General features: G+C 47.9%; 2 pseudogenes; one reads left to right on the top strand and one right to left on the bottom strand.

The window, feature by feature from the left end:
* LOC103284690 (carcinoembryonic antigen-related cell adhesion molecule 1-like) overlaps nucleotides 1-4,654 on the bottom strand; it is a 33,992-nt pseudogene extending 29,338 nt beyond the window's left edge.
* Nucleotides 4,655-6,701: 2,047 nt separating this feature from the next.
* LOC103284691 (dnaJ homolog subfamily C member 14-like) lies at nucleotides 6,702-19,722 on the top strand (annotated as a pseudogene).
* Nucleotides 19,723-20,467: the final 745 nt, after the last annotated feature.

The following is a 20,467-nucleotide window of genomic DNA, read 5'->3' as shown; positions in this document are numbered from 1 at the left end:
ATAAGGCAGGTCTGTGCATCACAGGAGAAACAAATGCACCAGGAGCTGAGTGCTCAGAAGATGTAAGGCCGCCGGCTCTATGTCTGGGAGAAAAAGCACAGGCTTTTTCAGATGTCAGACAACTATCAGGGTTTGATCACAGAGAGACACAGGATTGGGATTCAGAGACCACCCGGCACCTGTCCTGGCTCCTCACTGACCAGCTGACTGCCTGGCTGACCTTGGGTCTCACCTGGAATGTGCAGGTGCTGAGTCTCCTCCAGCTACACAGACCTACATTGCCGGGTGGAGATGTGTTTTCACTGAAGCCACACATTCCAGGGTTCACCCAGAGATGAGTAATGATGGGCCACCCCATAGTCCTTAGACCCCGAGAGGACTGGGCAGTGCGGCCTGGAATTGGGTGTCTGAGCAGAAGCAATACATGGGAGACTAGAAGGAAGTCTGGCTGTCAGTTCAGTGCCCAGGCTGCAGGGCCACGAGGTGGGACCATCTGCCCAGGAGTTCACTGGTGACTGACATGAGACAGTGGCCCCAGAAAGGGTAGTGTAGAGTCCAGGAATGATTTAGAAGAGAGTGAAGGACAGGGGGAGCAGGCTGGTGGTGGCAGCAGAGCTAAGCTCTCTTCCCTTGTTTTTTAATGTTTTTTCTACCACTGCAGAGAGCAGGGATCCTTCCTGAACACTCAGACAATAGCACGTACAGAAGGGGGCTTGTGGAGGTGGGGGAGCATGAACTTGCTGAAAATATGGCCCTCATGGACCATTTGTGTTCGGCAGTTATGAGATAGATTTTGAGTTAAGCTGTGAAAGAATATGTGAAATCATGATTCATGCCCTGAATATCTAAGACCAGTTTTTGCAGGAATCTCTGTCTAGAGAGCATGAAGGTCATGGACCAAGTTCTGCCATCCAATCAGGTCACACTGTGACAAAGGAAGAAGCCATAGTGGGTTTCAAATGAGGGACTCCCTGGGATGGAGAGGAGAGTCCTGCTAAGAGAACAGAAGTGATCTGGGGGCGAGTCCAGCTGTCTCTGCTGTATAAAGGGAGGGATGACACCAAATTGGTAGAAAGGACATGTGCCATGTTAGTAAAGTTAGGGAGAAGGTCCCTCCCTGTTTCTATGGACAGTCAGGCAGAGGGGGAGGAGCTCCCACATGGCATGTGGCAGGTGCTCTTTCTTGTCTTTCTAACTCAAGAAAAACTGGAGTTTAGTCAGATTCGTTCAAATTGGGCAGCGTCTAAGAGAAAGGAGAGTGGCTGGTGGATCTCAACATCTGAGAGGATCCCACCCTGTGGTCATGGTGTCATCATGAGGACCCATGTATGTGAAACAGGCAGTGAATCAGTCACATGGTGCAGGGTCACCAGGCCCACCTTGGAAAGGTCTCGGGAGCCACTGGGAGGAATGGGAGCCTCAAGCAGGATGACAATGTGAGTCACGAGTCAGGGGTGAAGAGCATAATAAGGCCCTTGGTGTGGAGGAGAGGCCTTGGCATGACTCACATTGGTCAGTCAGTCTGTGTGATTCTGATTGAGTGACTGTATCTTCCTGTAACTCGGTTTTCCCTGAGTGAAACAGGATAAATGGTAAATGGTCTCAGGTTTGCCATGTTGCCTGTGAATGAACCTTGAATCTTCCACAATTTCCTAACCTAAAGCTTGGAATAGAGGACCTGACCAAGTTAACAGCCTCTGTTATTATTAGTGTCCGTGAGAGACAATGCTGTGGGCAGATCCCTGGTGGACTAGGAGCTTCGAGAAACATCTTCTCTTTTCCTCCCTGGGGAGACCATGTTCCTCTTCCTTCCTGTCCCCCAGGCAGTTGGCTAATGGCCTGTGACTTTGTCCACATACTCCCCACGCATGGTCTCAGGTGAAAGAGCAGGCTCCGTCCCTCCCCAGCTGTGGCTCCTGAGGCTGAGCCCTGGCTGGTGACCACCTCAGGAGCCTTGGGACTTGGGCACCTGGGAAAAGGTTGCTTCCAGTTAGCCTGCCCACAGATCAAACCCAACCTCCCAGAGGCTCCTTGGGTTTCCTGGAGTCAGGAGCCCTGGGACAGAGGTTTGGGGGAGGGATGGGGGAAGGAGCTGCCAGGGTTCCTGTGTAAGGATCCCAGGATTCCCCAGGCCAGGCCCTGTATGAGCCCTGCAGGCTTGTTCTCTGGGTCATGGCCATGGGAGGGGCCCAGTGGTCTGGTTGAGACTGGTCTCCCTCTGCTGAGTCTCCTTCTGGTGAGTAATTCCCATCAGACTTCTCTCTGTGGAGAATGTCTGCAGGGCTGGAATCCTAGAAGGGAACTCTGACCTTAGGAAGCTTGTCTCCACTGTGCGTGTCCTGCACCAAATGCCCAAACCCAACCTGGAATGTGAGGCAGAGGGGGATGGAGACAGAGTGAGTGCAGGGCTGTCAGTCCTGTGTGTGAAGAAGAATATACCCAACCCGGCACCCAGAGGTCAGAGAGCAATCACTCACGGTGTACACGGAGCTGTCCAGTTACTTGTTTGCTCTTATAAATTTTCTCTATGGCCAGTAGGGTGTAGTATCCTGTGTCCTTCAGGGTGATGTTCTGGAACAGCAAGGATCCATTGGGGTACATTGTCTCTCGATGGCTGTATACAGGCCCGAGGGTAATTGTTTGAGTGTCTGTTACATATGATACAATTTGAAGGTCACTGTCTATTATTTCCCCTTTGTACCAGATAAAGCCTTCGAGATTCCCAAGCAGGTTGTGGACAAGGAGAAGCACGTCCTTCCCTTCGGCAGCATCGGGCGGCACTGATTCAATAGTGAGCTGGGCAGTGGTGGGCAGGCTCCAGAGGGTGAGGAGTGAGGCTAGGAGGGAAGAGAGAAATTGATCAATATTTGGAGCTCTGTATTGGGATGGAGAGATGAGGCCCTGGGCCCTGAGCAGGTCTGTTCATCTCTCAGCCTTGGTGTGTGTGTGTGTGTGTGTGTGTGTGTGTGTGTGTGTGTGTGTGTGTCCTGTGGTCAAGTGCATCAGCATGGTTACCAATACTTTTGCACCTCTGACCTTATATCTTGTTTGAAAACTCCCAGGTGCCAGCTTGGCTGCCTGGCTCCTGGCTCCTGGCTCCTGGCTCCTTAGGTCCAGAAATGCTCACAGGCACTGCTCAGACCCTTGATGACACTAAAGACCCTGTGTGTCCACTTTCTGACCTGTCCCTGTTCTCTTTTCCTCATGGCACTTCTTGGTACCTGTCCCAAGTAGATCCCGGAAAAGACCTGGAGTGTTTATCTAAGACTTAGATTTATTCTAAGGCATCCTTTTTGATAAACTTTAACCGTGCAGGAGTTAGAACATTTAAGTAGTTGCTGATGAAGAGACTGCTCTATGTCAGCAGGACGGAGGGCAGGCTTAGGACCAAAAAGACCAAAGGCTTTAATTTTAATTGTAAGTATATGCAAAATAATTCAATTAACTGCTGGAGGGGTTACAACTCATGAAACATATGCAGTTGCAAATCATATAGCTTTTTTATTACTCACCCAAATTCCTGAGCTGTGGGTACAAGTTTAGTTAGGGATTCCCATGGTGCTGTCCCCTGGGGTCCAGCAGCTGAGCTGGTCTGGTCCAGATGCAGGGGGCCGGTGTTCCTCACCTGAGAGCTTGGTGGCCTTGCATTGTCTGGTAGGGAGAGGTGGGTGGAGCCGCATTGCTTGTCTGACAGACAAAGGGTCAGGCCTTTTAGCTGTCTTGACAGGCAAGCATCATGAGCTGGTTGGGGTCCATATTTAAAGCTTGTTCCTACTTGTAGCAGCTCAGGTGGCTATCAATGATTTATGTCAATGCACATATAGTATGTTAATCTCAAACAGGCAAGGGGCTAAAGAGAGTATGTCACTCACGCAAATGTTTATATTGACAAGTCACTCTGCATCAGTTCAAATCCTTATCTCTGGAGTACACATGCTTCAAGGCAGTGGGAAATGTGTCTTTAATATTACACTTTAAGTTTTAAGGAAAGTTAACTCAAACATTTTAAAACTTTTCTAACATTCTTTAAGTATTTTTAAACATTTCTATATTTTACTACAACAGTACCTGACATCACATCTAGATCTTTCCTTGTCTATCTCCTCTCCATAGAAGGTGAGCTCCATGGGGGAAGGGGCTGGTCTGCTCTGTTGTACCCCCAGGGCCTGCAGCAGGCGGAAGTGCCTGTGGGTGAATGAATGAGTCCCTAGGTCCTGTACTCCCTGGGGTGCATGTGCCCATTTCTGAGGTTGGTGGTAAAGACAATGCTTAGTGCCCCTGGTTCATTTTTTCTTGTGTCACCCTGACACAAATTAATATAATTATTATCAGTTTTCAGAAAGAATTTCAGTGATGAGTAACTTGTAAAACTTACCATAATTGAGGTTTTCCTCCCCCTCACCACCTCCAGATCATGGGATTGACCTGCTGCTGAGCCCCCTCCCCCATCCTACTCTGCTCCACTGTCCTCTCCCTCAGGTCCAACAGAAGCCCTCTGTCCCTTCTCAGAGTGCTGAGCTCCCCAGAATACCCCCGCTAGTCTCTGTATCCCCCTTTCTTATCCACCCCCAGGATTTGTTCCCTCCTTACCAGATAGCAGGAGAGCCTGCTGGGGAATGCACCCTCTGTGTGCAGGGACTGAGGGGGACTCCATGGTGTCTGCTGTCTGTTGTATCCCTCCCTTTGTAAGAAGAACTTGAGATCCAGAAACACTCACAGGCACTGCTCTCCTGACTGGTGGGACCTGCTGAGCCTCCTCTAGGGAAAAGATCACTTCCCTGGTCGCATGGGCAGGGGACTGGGTCCGTGCCCAGGACCTGCCCTTGTCTTCCCCTCCTTTCTGCCTCCCCTCTCGCACCTTCCTGGTTACCTTCCATCCAAGCAGTACAGCTGGGCATACAGCTGTCCACAAACCACAGAATTGAAAATCCAATGTTTATTAATAAATCCACGAGAGCCTTTCACATAGGAGAAGATGCTCAGTATCACTACTCATCAGAAAAAATGCAAACTAAAACCACAATGAGATGTCACCTCCACCTGTTAGATGGCTATCATTAGTAAATCAACAAATAACAAATGTTGGCCAGCTTGTGGGGGAAGAGGCAACCCTTGTGCACTGCCGGTGAGATAGCAAATTGGTGCAACCCCTATGGAAAACAGTGCGGAGGTTCCGCAAAAAATTAAAAATAGAGCTACTCTATGACCCAGCAACCCCACTTTTGGGTGTTTATCCTAAGAATTCCAAAACACCAACTTAAAAAAAAATATGCATTCCTAAGTTCCTTGCAACATTATTCACAGAAGCCAATATATTGAACCAACCTAGGTGTCCACAAGAGATGATTGGATAAAGGTGAGGTGGCACATATACTCAAAGGAATATTTCTTGGTCATAAAAATGAAATCATACTATTTGCAAAAACATGGCTGGACCAAGAAGTTATAATGCTAGGTGAAATAAGTCAGACAAAGACCAATACCAATTGATTTTACTTATATGTGGGATCTGATGAATGAAATAAATGAACAAATAAAATTAAAAAAAAACAGATTTATAAATACAGAGAACAAACTGATGGTTGCCAGATTTCAGGGGAGGGGTATTGAGGGGCTAAGTGAAAAAGGTGAAGGAATAAAAGAACGAATTTGTAGTTACAAAATAGTCATGGGGATGTAAAGCACAGCATAGGGAATGTGACAACCTATTGAGAAGATATTCAACAATGACACATCTACCAATGTCACCTCAATAAACTAAATAAAACACACACACATATGTACACAAGCAAAAGATAGCTATGAGGGGTGATGGATATGCTAATTGCCTTGAGCGTGATGATTATTTATCAATGTATATCAAATCATCAAGTTGTATTCCTTAAAGGTATACAATTTTTATTGTCAATGATACCTTAATAAAGCTGGGGGAGGGAGAAAAAATAATGATACATGTGGTAAAGTGTTAATATCCAAAATATATAAGGAATGCATACAACTTAACACCAAAAAGAAATAGGATGTCAGGAGTAACTTGCATTTTACCTGTATGTTTCTTCCCATCCCACCTCCTTGCTTCCTGCCATGAAGTAGTTGCTTGGATTTTTATATACTGTGATCACATATCTATATCATAAAAGGCCTGTGGTTGTGAAGCAGTAATGTGTCACGACCAACGATTGGACTCATCAGGAGGTGCATTGATTGACCTCCAAGCCAACTGGCTGTGATGACCAGCTGTGTCTATACTGGAAGATCTGTTGCACACGAGACACCCTTGTGGGGCATGACTTGCTTCAGTGGGGCTTTGGTCCTCACTGAGTCTGCCCCTTGAGTGTGTCTCTTATGGATGTGAAGAGTTGTAATCTGGTATGGTCTCACTCTGACCATTGGGTGCTCTGGCTCTTGGATCTCCAAGGAGGTGCAAGGTAAGCCACTGTCTGGGGCCACCCAGCAGGAGCTACAGAGACATCTGCAGATTCCTCCTCTTTTATGGGGTTTGGAAGTGCCCAGAGGAGATCCAGCAGTGAAGCAAGGCCAGTAGGGCCTTGGGCTTTCTTTTGGAAACTCTTGTGCTTGCTGACCCAGGTGCAGTTTGACAGGTTTTAGGTGAAAGAACAGGCTATTCATATGCAAAAGCCACTGCACACAGCTTGGGTGGGGTGGGGTCTCTGGGAATAACCAGGGCATGGGCAACAACAATGGCTGAACTGGAACCTGAGAAGTTCCAGTTCTCGGTATTCGATGCCCATGTGCAGGAACAATGATCGCTGAGAGCACCTCTAAGAGAAAGCCACCCTCGTGTTCCTATCCTGATGCCAGACAGTCCAGTTTCTCACTGTATGTGCCTGGGTCCCCCAGAATCTCGCCTGGAACTGGAGTTCAGAGCAAGTGGGAGCTTGTATCTCCCTCCCGATTAAAAAGCATAGCATATCCAGGTGCCAGCACTTTCCGCGCCTCTGCATCTCTTACCAGTCTCAATGCACCTTCTTTACCTCTCTAGTTGTGGAACTTCCACTCAGCCAGCTTTCCCATGGTTCTGGGTGGTAGTTGTTCTGCCATTTAGTTGTGGTATTGATGTGGTTGTGAGAGGCAGCAAGTACAGGCGCTTACCTATGCTGCCATCTTGGTTCTCCCAGTAATTTCAAAGTTACTTCCACAACAATCTGCTTACATACCATCCAATAGGGCAGTTGGAGGAAGGTATAAAAGCATAGAAGTTGAATACATTTCTTTAAACCCAATATATTCCCTCTCACTCCGCTCCCAGTGTCCCATCCCCCTTCCTCTGAGGCCAACAAGTCCTAAACCTCAGACTCCTGAGCCTCTAGTCACAAATGCCCCCACATTTGTTTGGCTACCTCTTTTAGGGTTCCATTTCCCCCCACACACACACACACACACCATGTCTGCCACTCTCACACCAACCCATGTTCTGTTTTCTTCCTTTTTTCTTTAAGTGCTTTGCTGTCTTTTCTCCCCATATGATCCAGTGCACACTCCACTATGGACTCCCCAAATAAACTGGTTGTTCCCAGGATCAAGGGCACTCATCTGAGTATTCAAGAATCTTATTCTTTCTTCCTAAAAGCCATCCTGCCTGTCAAGACCACACGCAGGTCTGGAAGAATTGCTTCCTCTTCCTCCCCAACCCTTACCTCCAGCTCCAGTGACTGTCCTCCTAGGGTGGACCTGCACCCCCACTCCCCACCCAATCCCCATGGAGTTGGGAGTCCTCAGTCTCTCCTGAACACTTGCTCCCCTCCCTGGGACTCCCAATACTCTGCAGGACTAACGCCTTTGTTCTGTAAACACCCATGGCCTCAGGCAGCAAAGTCTCAGGGAAGAGTAAGCCAGCAAAGATTTTACATGCAGAGCCTATGTGTTTGGTGGCTGTAGAAAGAGTAGGGGGTTGCTAAAGACTGCTGGGGGGATCCAGGGGAGCTGCTCTATTAGTTCCCTTGGCTCTGGGCCCAGCAGCTGGAGGGGGAGGAGTTACCGCCGCTCTTTGGCATGAGAACTTACCATCATGGCTGTGACCTGAAATCTTTAGGAAGCCAGGGGGTTCTGGCCCAAAGCACCCTGGAGAAAGAGGGTAGTGTGGAGCCCACCACAGTGGTGGGGCCTCCCTTGGGACTTTAGGACCCTCTGTGGACCCTGAAATACTTTCATTCTCAGGACTCAGAGACTCAGTGAGGCCTGCTCCTAATGGTATCCACTGCCTCACAAAGCACTTAGTCCTCAGTCTACATAGACCCCAAACCCAACCCACTGGTTGAATGTAGGCCATGGCCCCCCAGCAGGTCTAGGACCCCTAGAAATGGAGAGGACCCTGATCAGAGTGAGGCATCTTCAGAAGGAGTTAGGAGTGGGCCAGGAACTTTCAAGAGAGAATGAGGCTGGGCACCAGAAGGATAAAAAACCTCCGTTTCTTTCCATTCCACCTGCTTGCAACAGTCAGGGAACCCCTGGGATCCTGAAGAGTCTTACTCTGGTGGAGGAGACAGCTCTTCTAACATCTTCCCTGTCCCCTGCCCCGCTTTGTACCTCTCCAGTTTTAGGGGAATATGTAGAGTTGGAAGAGGAATATGATGATGAGGAACCCAAGTTCCCCAGTGATTTTTCACATGTGCCTGCTGGTAAGATAACTCCACCCCGTAGACAGCAGAGACAGCGGTACCATGTTTCAGCCCAAGACAATACTTGGGAGGGTGGATGCAGGGATCCCAGGTTCCCTGGTAGACATGGGCTGGGTTGGAAATGAAGTCAAACAGATAAGGGCAGAGGCTTGGGATGATGGGGAGCAGAAGAAGTGTGTCAGCTCGGACAAGCAGGCTTCTGGTGGCTGATCAAACTGCTGGATTTGGTGGGAGAGTATGGGGAAACTTGTGGCCATCTCAACTATGCATACAGGCAGCTGAAAGGCAGTGATCTGGACCTTTTTTGAGTCTGGGCAGGAGTCTGAGCAGGGCGATTGGGTGCCTGGGCCCCGGTAATGTTCCAGTTTCTGAAACAGGGATTTTGCTATGGGGCAGGGCTGTTCATCCGTTTTCTTAGGCTACTGGGTGCTTTGCTGCTCCTGGCCCGGGGCCTCTTGTTGGTCTGTCTGCAGTTGTGCTGGCAGTTTCTTGTGAGACGGGGTGACCAGTGAGGCTGGACGGGTAAAGCCACCTGGCTCTTCTCTTGGCTGGATCCTCCCACCTTGCAGCGTTGTCTGATTGTGCTGAGAGATAGCAGGCCATGGGCAGCAGATGGTAAGAAAGGTTCAATGGGGTTGGCTGGAGTTGTCTTGGGTCAAACAGAGGACTAACAGATAAGAGAATGCACCTGTAGCTAGTGGTCACTGCTGCCAGCCCGAAGAGGAAGTGACTCAATTCTTGACCATGGCTGGGGTTCCTGAAGATGAGCTAAACCCTTTCTATGTGTCGGGGGTTGAAGCCACAGCATCAGATGTTGAAATGAAGAAGGTGTATAGGCAATTGGCAGTGATGGTTCGTCCTGACAAAAATCATCATCCCTGGGCTGAGGAGGCCTTCAAGGTTTTGCGGGCAGCTTGGGACATTGCCAGCAATCCTGAAAGGCAGAAGGAATATGAGATAAAAGGAATGGCAGAGAATGAGCTGAGCTGGTCAGTGAATGTGTTTCTGTCCAAGCTGCAGGATGACCTCAAAGAACCAATGAATACTATGATGTGCAGCTGCTGCCAGGGAAAGCATAGGAGGTTTGAAATGGACCGGGAACCTAAGAGTGCCAGATACTGTGCTGAGTGTAATAGACTGTGTCCTGCTGAAGAAGGAAACTTTGGGGCAGAGTAAAGGATGTTGGGCCTCAAGACCACCTACTTTGCACTGATGGATGGAAAGTTGTATGACATCACAGAGTGGGCTCCATGTCAGCAAGTGGGAATCTCCCCAGATACTCATAGATTCCCCTACCACGTTTCATTTGGTTCTCGGATACCAGGCACCCATGGGCGACAGAGAGCCACTTCAGATGCCACTCCTGCTGACCTTCAGGATTTCTAGAGCCCAATCTTTCAAGAACCCCCAGGACAGATGTCCAATGGGACATTGCAGCTCCTCATCCTGGCCCTGAGCCACTGCAGCTTCGAAGCCCAACAGCACAGCACCCAAGGGAGAAGCCAAACCCAAGAGGCGGAAGAAAGTGAGGAGGCCCTTCCAACGTTGTTTTCTTCTTTCCTCAAATCAATGTCAGGGCGTCCAAATGGCTGTGCACAGCACAGGATGGAGTTTGATTTGTTTATTTGAAAATATTTTTTAAAAGGCAACTTTTAAGCTCAAATTGTTCATTCAGTCGGAAGTCCCAGAACCACTCTCCCTCCTCCACCAGTACCCAGGAACTGAATCTTGTCTTCTGACAATACCAAATAAATAGGGGGTGGCTAGAGCAAAAGTCCTAGGGCATGGACCTGGGCTGGACAATAGCTCCCAGAGGAGTATGGGAACTGGGTATTTCCCTAGGGTCTGTATGCCTTTGTCTTGTCTTTTTCTTCTACAGCAACATCTTCTGTAAGATGTTGAGGATCAGAGTGACTGAGATCCTCAACATTCCCCTCTTTTTAAACTATGAGTCTATCTTATTTCTTGACCCTCCTGAAAACACTAGTTAGCCCAATATACTAGTTAAAAGACAGTACAAGAAAGCAGTAACCCTAATTATAGGAGACAGAGTTCAGAGAATGGGAACTCTGAATTTTTCTACTGACAGCCACCTTGTTGCTTGTTGCTTGTTGCTGCAGGGATGGCCAAACTAATAATTTTTAAAAATCATATTCATGCCCTCTGCCCTTGGGTGAGGGAGAAGGATAAAGGGGCTCCTGGCAACCCCCTTATGATCCAAGGGCTGGTTTTTTTTTTTAAGTTTGTTCATATTTGTATGTACATTACTATTTAAAGCCAGGGGATTATTTCTCTATAAATATTTAACTGGGGGGCAGGGGGAGGGGAAAGGAAAAAAATTTTAAAAAAAGACTTACTTCTGCAAATTCATGTGCCTGATGCATGCAACCCCCCAATCCCCCTCTCCAGATCCTACCAGCCACAAAGCATCTGGCATCGAATATGCATTTTGTTGTTGTTGTTAATCCTTAGCTGAGGATATTTTTCCATTGATTTTTAGATACAGTGGTAGGGAGGAGGCGAGACACTGAGAGAACAACACCCAATGGGGGTTGTGTTTCTTCCACATACCCTGCCATATTGCCCCTACGGTGTCCCTGAGTGTTACAGTTCCACCTGAAAATTTCATAAAGCTGAGAGTAGAGAGGCCTTATCCTCTGCCTACTTTAGTCCCAGCCAGTTTGGCTGAGTGGATAGAGCATTGGCTTGAGGACTGAACGTTGCGGGGTTTGATTTGGTCAAAGGTGCATACCTGGGTTGCAGGCTCTATTCCCAGCACTGGTTTAGGTTTAGGAGACAATCAATTGATGTGTCTCTGTTACATGGATGTTTTCTCTCAGTGTCTCCCCTCCTCCCTACCACTGTCTAAAAATCAATGGAAAAATACTTGGTATGTGTCCCTTGCAGTGCTAGTATTAGGATCTCATTTAAATCCTCACAAGACTATTTTGCAAGGCAGAAACTGGTCTTTAGAGGTTAAATTTTTTTGACCACAGATGAATCTCTCTTACCTCCCCTGCAGATCTCTTTTCCTGCTGAGGGAATTTTGAGACATTTGAAGACCTGAGCCACTTCCCTCTGCGCAGTAGTTGTTTCCTTTTCTAAATTGGTAAATAAGGAGGAAAGAGGAAGAATGCTAGTGTAATTCCTCTCTCTGGCCATAAAAGGGGCAGCAGATACAACTAAATTATAGAACAATCTTGTCATTTGATGCCTTCAAATTGTGTGTGTGTGTGTGCGTGTGTGTGTGTGTGTGTGTGTGAGAGAGAGAGAGAGAGAGAGAGAGAGAGAGAGAGAGAGAGAGAGAGAGAGGTCTTGCGCGTGGGCGTGCACACGTGTACATTGTCATGGGGAATATAAAAGGGAGCGTCTCTGCACTGAACTATGTTTTTGTGTGATCTCAATTTAATTCATTCCACTGTCTTACGTTGTGGGGAAGCCGACATCAAGGGTACTTTTACCAGTACTTCAGGTTAAATATTTTCTGTGCTTTACCTGAATCTTTCTGACTACAACCTTATTAAATAGATATTGTCACTTCTCTAATTCCACTGTAAAGGTGAAGAAACAGGCTTACCTACCTGGGGACCCAGAGTCCCCTTTGTTAATAGCTTGGGTGAGATCTGAAGCACAGGTGCCTGCAATTGGCCTCAGAAGTGGCACTGGCGTGGAGACTTTAATTACTATGGACAGGTTTTGGAAGGGGGTTGAGAGGCCGAAGAAGGTCATGGTAAGTGCACTAGGTCTGTGTGAAGACCAGGGAGCCTGTGGCAAGAGGCTGTTAGGTAGCAAAGAGAAGGTTTTGCGGGCAAGTTTTTATCAGTGGGCTTCACACATCTTGTGCCTCTGACCAGTTGTTCTAGTTGAAAATTTTAGAGGGCTGAGCTGAGATCTTGGTGGGACTGGGCGTATTTCCCTTAATCCCACTAGCCAGGTGCTGAGGACATCAATAGAAATTGGAAAGTCCACGGTGGTGGTATCCTTAGTTGTTCCAAATGGATGGTCCCAATCATGAGATCAGAGATGGGACATATTACTTATTCACAAAAGATTATATGTAATATAAATATTGGATATGGAGTGACTTAATGAACCCCGAAAACATACCACTTCACTGAAGAAATAGGATATTAGACTGGGAGTGTGGTGATTCTGATCAAGATGGTGGAGTCGGTAAACACTGTGCTCACCTCCTCCCATGACCACATCACAATGACAAGTAAATTATTGGACAATCAACCTGGAGGACCATCTGAAGAATAGCCATACAGAAATCCTGTAATTAAGAATATAAAGAAGAAGCCATGTCGAGATTGGTAGGAGGGGTGGAGACACAACATGTGCTGGCCCCACAATGTGAGGTGATAGAGAATTGGGAGGGATATATCAGCTGCAGAGGTCACCCTGGAGGAGTGAGGGGTCTGAGCTCCACATGGGGCTCGCCAGGCTGGAGCACCAGGGCCAGAAAGAGGAGCTCCCACAATATCTAACTGTGCAAATCAGTGGGGATTCTGTCTGGCTAAGTGAAATGGGAGGCTGCCAGAAATCCAGGAGTCCTCTTAAGGGGCCTGTGCATAGACTCAGTCACTTGTAGGCTTTCACACTGGGCTGCAGTGAAGGGACAGTGGCATAGAGGTGAGGGATGCCAGAGACATATAGGAAGAAACTGAGTTCTGTGTCTTCAAGGTGAAGGCTGTAGGGACAACTACCGTTGTCCTTATGGGTTGAACCCATCTACCACACACCAGGCAGATAGATACCATCTTCCAAATCTGAAGCTGAATTAGCCTGGTAAACTTCACTCCATCCACCTAATGGCTCCCTGAAAACCTGTCTCACCCAATTCCTGTACTTCTTGAGCCTCTTTCAGAGGCTGAGTCTTACAGGCAGTCAACAGGTGGCAGCAGGACTTGGGGTGCCCTGTGCCCAGTGCCAGTACTGGTGGCAGCCAGCCTAAGATTGTGGCGTGGCCTCTCAGACATGCCTCCAGTTCCAGGATGGGCAGGTAGCAACTATGGATCACTTTGTAGCCTCTACCAGGTAGCCTGGGCCAGTCACTGGCAGCGGCTGACATTGGCCTGCACTAGAGCCCTTGCACAAGACCTTAATACCAACACATTCATACCACAAGTGGCACATAGAAAGGGTGGTCTTAGTAGGCACCAGAGCCAACAGGGACAAAGCCAACTCTGGGGGTCATCCCCCACAGAGCAGTTTGTATGCTGTGTTCATGGACAATCCTCATAGCCAGTCAACTTAAAGGTCAATCCCACCCACGAATGTACCCACTGTGATCAAGGCTTGGCTACAATAGGAGGGCACACACTACACACACAAAGGACACTCTGGAGCACTTCGTTCAGATGTACAAGGAGACGGTGTCTCTTGGACCCACTGGACACCTACTACATAAAGCCACCCTGTTAATACTGGTATACATAGCAGATTTACCCACTGTATAGGAACAAACACAGAGAGGCCACCAAAATGAGGAGACAAAAAAACATGTTCCGAATGAAAGAACAGGAGAGATCTCTAGAAAAACTAGACAAAACAGAGGCCAGCAAGCTATCAGACACAGAATGCAAAACAATGTTATAAGGATATGCAAGGAACTTAGTGAGAACTTCAACAAAGAGATAGTAAACATAAAAAAGAACCAGTCAGAAACAAATAACAATAACTGAAATGGAGACAACACTAGAAGGAATTAATAGCAGATATGATGAAACTGAGGATCAGATTACTGATTTGAAAGCCAAGTTAGCACAAAATACCCAATCAGACACAAAAAAGAAAAAAGAATAAAAAATAATGAGGATAGTTTAAGGGACCTCTTAGACATCATCAGGTGTAACACCATTCACATTATAGGAGTACCAGAAAGAAAAGAGAGAGCACAAGGGATTGAGAACCTATTCGAAAAAAATAATGACTGAAAACTTCCTTAACCTGGCAAAGGGAATAGATATTCAAATCCAGGAAGTACAGAAAGTCCCAAGCTGAGGCACTCAAAGAGGTCCACACCAAGACATCTCATAATTAAAAGGTCAAATGTTAAACACAAAGAAAGGACCTTAAAAGCAGCAAGACAAAGGCAGACTATCAGCTGATTTCTTGACAGAAGGTATTGCCATGATATAATCAAAGTGATGACAAGCAAAACCTAAAGCAAAGACTATTCTACCCAGCAAGGCTATTATTTAAAACTAGAGGCCTGGTGCACTAAATTCATGCACAGAGGGGGGGTGTCCCTCAGCCCAGCCTGCACCCTCTCCAATCTGGGACCCCTTGTGGGATCGGGCCTAAATGGGAAGTCGGACATCCCTCTCACAGTCCAGGACTGCTGGCTCCCAACTGCTCGCCTCCCTGCCTTCCTGATTGCACCTAACCGCTTCTGCCTGCCAGCATGATCACCCCCTAACCACTCCGCTGCCAGCCTGATTGATGCCTATCTGCTCCCCTGGAAGCCTGTTTGCCCCCAACTTCCCTCCTCTGCTGGCCTGGTCACCCCTAACTGCCCTCCCCTGCAGGGTTGATCACCTCCAACAGCCCTCCCTTGCAGGCCTGGTCCCTCTCAACTGCCCTCCCTTGCAGGCCTGGTGCCTCCCAACTGCCCTCCCCTGCTGGCCATCTTGTGGTGGCCATCTTGTGTCCACATGGGGGCAGGATCTTTGACCACAAGGGGGCAGCCGTATTGTGTGTTGGAGTGATGGTCAATCTGCATATTACTCTTTTATTAGATAGGACTAGAGACCCTGTGTACGGATTTGTGCACCAATGGGGTCTCTTGGCCTGACCTGCCAGGATCAGTGGACCTCCGCACATACACCACAAATGTCCACACATTCCCCTCTCACTCCTTTACTCACAAACACTCTCTTCCTCACCACTGTCCTGCTGGCCACCATGTTTGAATCCTCTAGGATATACTATCTTGTTGGCGTATAGAAAATTAAATAAGATTCAATGGTCCAGTCAAAATATTTACTATTAAAACTGGTTTAAGTAAATTAATATCTTTTAAAGTTATTACCATATGGCTATACATTGTTTTTACCTAAATTTACAAAAGATTTATAATATAATCTTTTGAGTAAGTATATTTGACAAACTTCCCAAAGTTTAAATTTCAAAAGATGCTTAAAACATTACATGGGAATCTTTGCCAAATAAAAAGCCTATCTAATAAAAAAATAATATGCAAATTGACTGTCATTCTAATACACAAGATGGCCGCCCCCATGAGGTCAAAGATGGTGGTCCCATGTGGACACAAGATGGCCGGCAGGGGAGGGCACTTGTGGGGGATGAAGCCAGTAGGGGAGGGCAGTTGGGAGGGACCAGGCCTTCAAGGGAAGGCAGTTGGGGGCGATCAGGCCTACAGTGGAGGGCACTTGGAGGGGACCAGGCCTGCAGGAAGGGCAGTTGCGGGGACCAGGCCTGCAGGGGGGCCAGTTGGGGGAACCAGGCCTGCAGGAGAGGGTAGTTGGGGGTGACCAGGCAAGCCGGGGAGGGCAGTTAGGGGTGATTAGGCTTGCAGGAGAGGTCAGTTGGGGACAACCAGGCTGGCAAGGGAGGGCATTTAAGGGTGATCAGGCAAACAGGGGATGGCAGTTGGGGGTGACCAGGCCTGCAGGGGAGGGCAGTTAGGGGTGACCAGGCTGGCAGGGGAGGGCAGTTAAGAGCAATCGTGCCAGCAAGGGAGCAGTTAGGCATCGATCAGGCTAGCAGGGGAGTGGTTAGGGGGTGATGAGGCTGGCAGGCAGAAGCAGTTAGGAGAAATTAGGCAGGCAGGCGAGGGGTTGGGAGCCAGCAGTCCTGGATTGTGAGAGGGATGTCCGACTGCCCGTTTAGGCCTGATCTCACCAGAATTGGGCCTAAACGGGCAGTCAAACATCCCTCGAGGGGTCCCAGATTGGAGAGGGTGCAGGCTGGGTTGAGGGACACACCCCCTACCCCTCCACCACACAAATTTTGTGCACTGGGCCTGTAGTTAATAATAATAACTATGTTTATATACATATAGTAATATTACAATTAATGTTCTGGAAATTTCAGTCTGCTCTAGGAAGGAACTTACAAAGATTCAGAGCTGAATTCAAAGAGGAGATTCTTAGCAGTAACAGGTATTCTGTCGGTGACACTGGACAAACCTTATAGGGTTGCTGAAGGAGGAAAGCATGAGGCCAAAATGGGTAAAGAATGATAAGTTTATTATTACATTTGCTAGCAGAAGGGCTGACGCCAAAACAGCATCAGCAGCACAGAGGAGGGGGAACGAGTTATTTTTGTCCCGCAGGGTTTTAAAAAAGTCCCGATTTTTGGAAAGAATGCACCACAAGCTAGGGAACGGCGGGAGAACGGGAAGGGAATATACGGTTTTCGGTGGCCATGTGGCTATTTAGCCAGGATATGAGTTTTATATTATTTTTTTAAATTTTATAATGTTAAACTTTAATAATAACAAATAATTGTTGAGAACTGATTATTGAGAACTGCTTATCAAAGTTCGCATTGTTGATCAGTTGTTAGAATTCGACCACCATTGTTTGGACTTAATGAACAATGGCATTTTTTGGGATTGGCAACGACGAAAACATTTTGTAACTGTCTCTCAGACGATACACATCGTACTGCGTGCTAGTAAGCTAGTTAAACAAGTGTAAGGTGACCAGATGTCCCGCTTTTGGCGGGACAGTCCCGCTTTTGAACCATTTGTCCTGCGTCCCGTGGCGTTTAAAAAGACGCCCCTCTCCCCCCCTCCCCCGCCCCGGTCAATGGTGTCCCGCTTTACCAATGTTAAAATCTGGTCACCTTAGAAAAGACCCATCAGGGGGATGTAATGGAGTGCAAGAATGTGCCCAACATTATAGGGAGGGGCGAGGGACTCAAGCAGAGCATAATGGAGTGTAAGAATGTGCCTAACATTCCAGCCTTTTTTTTTTTTTTTTTCCTTTTTTCCTGTAAGCTGGGGTTCCTGCAAGCTGGGGTTCCTGCAAGCTGGGGTTGATGAGGGATGCCAATCTCGTTCTTCTGTAGCTTCCTCATGCTTAGGTGGAGTGTCGAGATGTCCCTAATTACTTGGTGTTTGAGGGAGGGGATGATGTCTAGTGTACGTCTGGAATAGCATCATTGCCCCTATGGATCTATTGGTAATTGCCTGAAATCGGTTTGGGAGGAAGGAGGAGAGAGTTCTTAGGATGCACAGACCAAAGATGAGTGCCAGGAAGAGCATTAAAAGGGGTGAAAATGCTGGCCTTGGGATCTAAAAGTTCAGTGAGGGGTCCCTTCACTGTGTCATAGAAGGGCTTTGGGAGAGGACTGAAGTTGGGAACCCAGAGGTGAAAGAACTTAGTGAGCCCAAGAAAGGAGAGTATTTCTAGTTTAGAGGAGGAGACAGCATAAGGCATTTATGGTCCAATCCAAGGTAATGGCTCAGCTTTGTGGGGTGAGAGTGAAAGGGAGGTAGCTGACTGTGGTTTGGGACAATTGGGCTTTATGAGGGGATGAGTGGAAGCCCAGGTCAGGCACCTACATAGAGTGAGAAAAGAGTGGACAAAGTGGGTGTCTAGTAAGATGCAGTGTAGAGGAGAGGTGGCTAATGGCTGTGACATTAGTTTGTCAACCCCATAATAGAGAATGAGGAGGGGACAAGGGTCCCAGCGAATTTGGGGATGGCAAAATACGTGGCCCCAGTGTGAATGAAAGAAGAGATGGGCTTACCTGCCAGCACAATCATTACCCAGTGATGTAAGTCTGTGGGGTCTTGTCAGGGCCTGGGCAGCTTCAATCTTCTGGGGACTCCAAACCGGATCCAGAGGGTGGTCTTGCTAGACTGGCCAAGGTGAGAACTGGGGGATCGCATTACAGTCCGATTTCCAGTGGCCATCCCTTCCAGTGGAAGGACCAGGCAGGGGTCTCAGGTTTGGGCAGGACTTGGTCCAGTGTCCATCCTTGCTGCATTTGAAGCATGGGCCCGGAGGAGGCTTAGCCCTTGACTTACCCTTGGTTGGAGGACGGGCACTTCGTTTGTGGTTCGTGAGAGTGGTGGCTAGGAGCGGGAAGGCCTCTTTCTGGGCATCAGCCTTGGCCTGATCTCCCCCCCCCCTTTTTTTTTTTTTTTTGGATTTGGGTTTCCTTGTCTCTATTATTAAATACTCTAAAGGCCAGGTTAATGAGGTGTTTATGGGGATTTGTGGACCCGTGTATATTTTTTGAAGTTTGTGGCATATGTTGGGGGCTGATAGGGATATAAGATGGAATCAGAAGAAGGGTTTCCTCTGGGGAGGTGGGGCCCACGGTGGTAACTTTCTGTAAGGCCTCTGTGAGGTGGGAAAGGAAGAGAGCTGGGTTTTCATCAGGGCCCTGAGTGATTTCCTTAAGTTTGTCATAGTTGACTGCCTTATAGGCAGCCGTTTTGTTTAGAACACAGAAATAGTTGTGTGTGTGTGGGAGGGAGGGGGGTCAGGAGGAGGATGGGAGATGCAGGCCTTAATGCTTGTCATCTGCTTGGATTCAAAAACACCACATTCTTTCTTTACGAGGGGAGGGGCTGTATTCCTCCCTGTAGTTTCTGAAAGGCATGACTAAAAGTAAGATTCCTGAGGCTGCTGTTAAAGGTGCAGAATGAAAGGATAGCATTGAGGATGCCTATTTACCACAGGGATCAAACGAGGCTTTGGAAGCAAGAGGCCTTGGTAAGAGGGTAAGCAGCCCCTGTTTAAGAAACATTGAATTCTTACCTGTCGCATTGAGGGCTACCTTTGGCTCCATCCCTTTAATGGTGATGCTCTTAGAGGAATCTGACCGGAGTGCTGGGCCCCATCCGCTGAAGGCCAGTGTGTGGGTAGACTCTGGTCCTGGGCACCTTCCAGTCCCTCTTCCAGTGGCTAAACTTGTGGCAGAGGGGGCACAGCCCTTGAGGAAGAGCCATCAGGACTTCCCACTGGATGTCATCAGGACCTGAGCCCTGTGCCCTGTCCATTCCAGCTACATCATCCCCCGCAAATTCTGGGTGAGGGAGGGGGCCGAGAAGGAGCAACTCATCAGGAGCTTCAAGGCTCAGACCAGCCGGATCTGATGCTGGTACTTGGCGCGGTGGGAATGGCTGCTGCCCCTTCAAGTCTGACTGCATTGACCTGCACCAGCTCCCGGACAAGGCCTGGTCCTGGGCTCCTCCCTGCCCAGACAGCACACAGCCAGCCTCCGGGAGTGAGGTGCTGGGCCCAACAGGCTGCTGGAGGACAGGAGGGCTTCCTTCCCTCTCTCTGTCTTAGGTGTTAAAAACACTGAAAGTTACATCTGTTAATTGCTCACTGGGGTCTGGGGTGCTAAGCCTAGTTTTTGTCATTTTGTCTAATGCCTGAGACAGCCTCTTGGATCAAATGTATTCCAAAAATTTTGGGCCCTTAACTCACCCAAATAATTTCTTTTTCATGTTATTTTTTTTTTTTTAATGTATTACTTTCCTTAGAGATAAGATGCTCAGGTTTGGGTGATAATGAGCTCCACTCCTTTTAGTGGCAGGACGGTTAGCCAAGTGCCTTCCAAGAAAGGGTTAAACAGCTGCTGCTCCCTGGAAAGAGTGGGGTGGAGGATGGAGGAAAGCAGCTGTTCTGCCTTTCTGAGAGGCAGGCAGTTCGCAGGGACTGTGAGGAAAGTTTTCCTTAAATCCCTATCTTGGTAAGAGGGCTATAAGCAATAGCAAAACAAATTTAATTGAAGACCAGATTTAATTGTAATCTCTACAATTTAGAGATTCCTTTATAGACTAGTGTTGATATTGGGGAAGAAAATCAATCTCTCTTTTTCAAGTATGACTTTCA

This window comes from Eptesicus fuscus, chromosome 21, assembly GCF_027574615.1.
Source record: "Eptesicus fuscus isolate TK198812 chromosome 21, DD_ASM_mEF_20220401, whole genome shotgun sequence".
In the NCBI taxonomy this organism is placed as follows: Eukaryota; Metazoa; Chordata; class Mammalia; order Chiroptera; family Vespertilionidae; genus Eptesicus; species Eptesicus fuscus.
This window is presented reverse-complemented; position numbering and strand designations above follow the sequence as displayed.